Below are 4,283 nucleotides of genomic sequence, written 5' to 3' on the forward strand. Positions count from 1 at the left end.
GGGGGGAGGAAGGTATGGAGGGCAACCATGGATGCCAGGGAAAAAGGGGGGGGAAGGTGGGACATAGCAGAGGGTGAGGGATGGGGAATCAGGGATGGCAAGACAAAGGGCAAGGTATGCAGGATGTAAGAATTGGAAAATTATTTGCTGAGAACATATATGTGGACGTACTTGATTGAGACAATGCACAGTGTATTTTGGATGGAAAATTCATTTGTGTGTTGTGATGGTGTAAAGTGAATTAATAAATAAAAAAAAATATATAGAAATTTTCATTTTCTAGCCACTAAGTTGCATTAGGTTTTAGCCTTAATTTGGTATATAGTTTTCTTGAGTAGGATTCTAATATATAGGTTACAAAAACCATAATTGTCATAAATTTAATCTATGATTTCTATTTACGATGTATAAAAATAAATGAATATTTAAATAACTCCTAAATTAAATGCAGAACCTCTTTGTATAGAAATTTTCATTTTCTAGCCACTAAGTTGCATTAGGTTTTAGCCTTAATTTGGTATATAGTTTTCTTGAGTAGGATTCTAATATATAGGTTACAAAAACCATAATTGTCATAAATTTAATCTATGATTTCTATTTACGATGTATAAAAATAAATGAATATTTAAATAACTCCTAAATTAAATGCAGAACCTCTTTGAGAGTTTTATTTTTAAAAATTTACTGCTATCTTATTCTCATTCATTTGATTTTTTAGCAATTCACTTTTATCATGTACAAAATATTTCAATGCAAAAGTTCCAGTTTTTCTCCTTATATCTTATTATGTTTTATATTAAGTACTATAAAAATCAAATGCAATTAAGTGTTGTAATAAGTTCAACTGGTTTGGCTGTAAATACAATTGAAACTTAGTCATCTGAAACGAAGGTCTTTTGGCCACAGAAAAGTTATAGTATTCTATGAGCTGCAAGTGTGCAGTGTCCTTGGTCACTATCAGTGTGTTTTACACAGGAACTTTAAAATGAATGCAATTTCATGCACAGTGAAACAGAAGTTAATGGTCGTGGCTGCTGTTCCCTGCCTTCTTGTAGTTCCTGCTCCCAGTGGCCTCGAGAGCCTTCTGGACAGGGGCAGGCCCTGGAGATAGTAAAGGCATAAATCTACTTGGCCATGTGTCAGTGGCACACTTTGCACCCAGGATCAGGAGGAGGAGACTGCAAGGATAGGCCCAAGAGAAATAGAATCTAATAAAAAAAACTTTTAAAAATCTCAACATGTTGGGAAGGACAGCAGCAGGTGTCATAGCTGTTAAAGTGTTGTACTCCCACATGGCCCCTGTGGTTGGAGTCCTAGACCCAACCTCTTGAAAATCACGTAGGGTGCAAGTGGGCCCAAAATACCTGAATGAGACTAGAAGAGAAGGGAATGGGGAGTGGCTACCTCCCTGGGGGGTGATTTCTCACTTTCCCACTCTCTGTCTCTCTGCAGCAAGTTCATGTGCCCTAAGGCAAAAACTAAAATTAATCAAACAAACAAACAAACAAAAACTCAATGAGGGCAATGGCTAGCAGGAAAACAAAGAAAACAAGGCTTTATTTAGAGGAACAGAAATTCACCCTTATGGCAGAGAATAAATTCCAGAAGCCTGGTGGAAATGTCAGACAGGGACATGGTAGGTGACTCTAATTTTCAATGGGCCATACCTAATAGCCATATTGATCACAATGAGGTGGGAGGTGATGTATTATAGAAAGGTTTGTAGAACAGATGACGGAAATCAAGAGGAAGACTGGGACCAACAGTTGATGCAGTATATGCGTTTCCAAACTCCTGAAACTGACAATCATTATGACTTTTATCTCACACCTTGAAAATTAGGGTTTTCCCTGAGATTAATAACTGGGCCACTACTTTGCAAACTTCTATTTTTATGATTTATTTTTCCATAAACATTGTGGCCCTTCAACTTACAGTTTCTAATTTAGGACTATAGTTGTTTTGTATCAGTTTAAAAGTTTCTATCAGCATGGCAATTTCACCCATTTTCAGAAAAAAATATTATTTTCATAATTTGTAATTAATAACGGTGTTTTAAAGGCAAAAAAAAGAAAGTTAATTATTGGATTGTCAGAAAAATCATGATGCATTTTTGCATAGAAAAATACTGAAAAATAAGTCATGACTTTCGTGATGACCTCATCTTATTCTTTGAGAATAGTACTCGAGTTTTTTTGTTGTTAAAGAAAGTATTGCTAGCTTCATGAATGGAGATTTTCTTCCACTTATCAACTTTTAGCAGAATTAGCATTTCCCTTTGGGTAATAGTACCCAAGTTTAATAAATATTTTCCAAGTCAAAATTTGCAGAAACCTGATCTTGTTCAAGAACTAGAAGTCTCTCCTCTTTCTCCCAGCAATTAAAATTGACTGGAGTACTTGGAGAGTTGTAACAGGAAGACATATGTGATCAAGCTATATTCAACAGACTTGGGGCGGAAGGGGTTAGTTCCCCAGACACAGCCCAGAGTAACCAGGATGTTACATTTGCAAGTCCTGCCCCAGATCCAATGTAAGTGTTTACACTGTCATGATTTTATGAACTGTTCAACACTGATGAGCTGAGGAGTGATGCAGAATGTGTGGTCATAAATGTTTGGGAATAACAAGATATCACCTGAGTTAAGTATTTAGTTCAGGAAGAAATAAAGTGTTTTTTTGAAAATTAAATTTTGTCAGACTTAATTTCTCCTAGTTTTTAATAGACCGTGAATACAATAGAGTGGTGTTACTAAGAACAACCCAAATTTCATAGGCTCTTGCTCAAATTCATTTATGCTTATTTTCAACGCAAAGCTCTCAAAGTACTTCTAAGGATGCAAGAGTTTTTGCACCTGCTTATGAAGAATTCTTGTCTATCGTCATTGGAATAAGTCCAGATCAAGTATGATACCCTCTTGGCTGCTACAGCTTTCAACAGAGCATGAGAGGTTCACCCTAGCCTCCTGCCAGATAACGAATATCCCGCTATAAGCTACTTAGAATTCTGAATTCTGTCACTTCCCAGTACAGTTGATTTAGGAAACGTGAGGAGAAAATTCTCATTCCTACTATCTTTTGTTTTGTTTTGTTTAAGTATCAAACAATGTAGCTTTTTCTCCAGTGTCTTACAAAGAGAGTTTAGGGAAATATCTCTCTCAGGTTTTACTTATAGCCCTCCATCTCTGAAAGAATTAAACATGAAGCAACTTGGCTGCTAAACATGTAGATAATCCAAATGAACTATAGTGTGCCGGGTTGAGGACTGTCACTATATAAATGAACTGAGCTTAAAATTAAAAGATAGTCACAGGAGAAAAAAATAGCATGCCATTTTCAAGTCATCAGACTGTTGGTGTTCCAGTCACGTTATAGTAATGTCCCCAGTGTGAAGACAGATACGTCAGGTTCATGTATCCTGAAGCCATTAAAAATTCTTTTTATCTTGTAAATATTGTGTAGGGTTATTTTAAAACAAAGTAATACAAACTTAAAAGTATACACCATTATATAGCTAGTCCTGATTATGACTAATAAATCAAGCTCTAAATTATATTTGGTTTCATGTTGGTCAACTACAGAAGGCAGAATTTTTAGTTTAGTGGTCTAATTAAATATATTATGTATGAACTATGTGTATGCTGCAATTTCTGGGTACAGACTCTGAAAACCACTGGGTCAGACTCTAAATTCTGATAACCTGACCAAAAGAGAAGATGAAAGGCTTCTTGAGAGTTAGCCAGTGTTTCTTTGTCAATACTAATGCACCAGTTTATTAACACACGTTTACATTTAACATATCTTGATATGATGTTTTTTTCTGTCCTTTCAACTTCTAAAATACACATAGACTTACCCTGACAGAAAAATGTGAAACCCTATTATTCATTTACCTGCCTTTTATTTATTTATTTATTTTTAAATTTTGCCAGGCAGTGTATCTGCTCACCAGAGAGACAGGGGAATGGGGCAAGGACATAGTCACCTTTCACTTCTGTCTCTCCATCTTTCCTTCTTTTCAGGATTTTGGGCATGAACACACTTATGGCTCAGCTTGAAAGCTATCCAATCTGGGCCTTGAACTGCATGGTCAGTCACATGGGATCCAGCAGCTTTAACTACTAGGCCACTGACTAGCCCCACATGCTTTTTTTTTTTTTTTTGGAGGGGTTTTTGCTATAGGGTGCATTTGCTCACCAGAAAGATGAAAGAGACAGAGACAGAAAGCGAGAAATCACCACCCATGGAGGATGGCCACACTGCTATCCCTTCTCCTCCATTCTC

General features: G+C 36.3%; 1 pseudogene; it reads left to right on the forward strand.

Moving 5' to 3' along the window:
* Positions 1-1,524: 1,524 nt before the first annotated feature.
* On the forward strand, positions 1,525-1,835 carry LOC114009653 (protein BEX4-like; annotated as a pseudogene).
* The last annotated feature ends 2,448 nt before the right edge of the window (positions 1,836-4,283 follow it).

This window comes from Tupaia chinensis, unplaced genomic scaffold, assembly GCF_000334495.1.
Source record: "Tupaia chinensis unplaced genomic scaffold, TupChi_1.0 Scaffold000595_1, whole genome shotgun sequence".
Classification (NCBI taxonomy): Eukaryota; Metazoa; Chordata; class Mammalia; order Scandentia; family Tupaiidae; genus Tupaia; species Tupaia belangeri.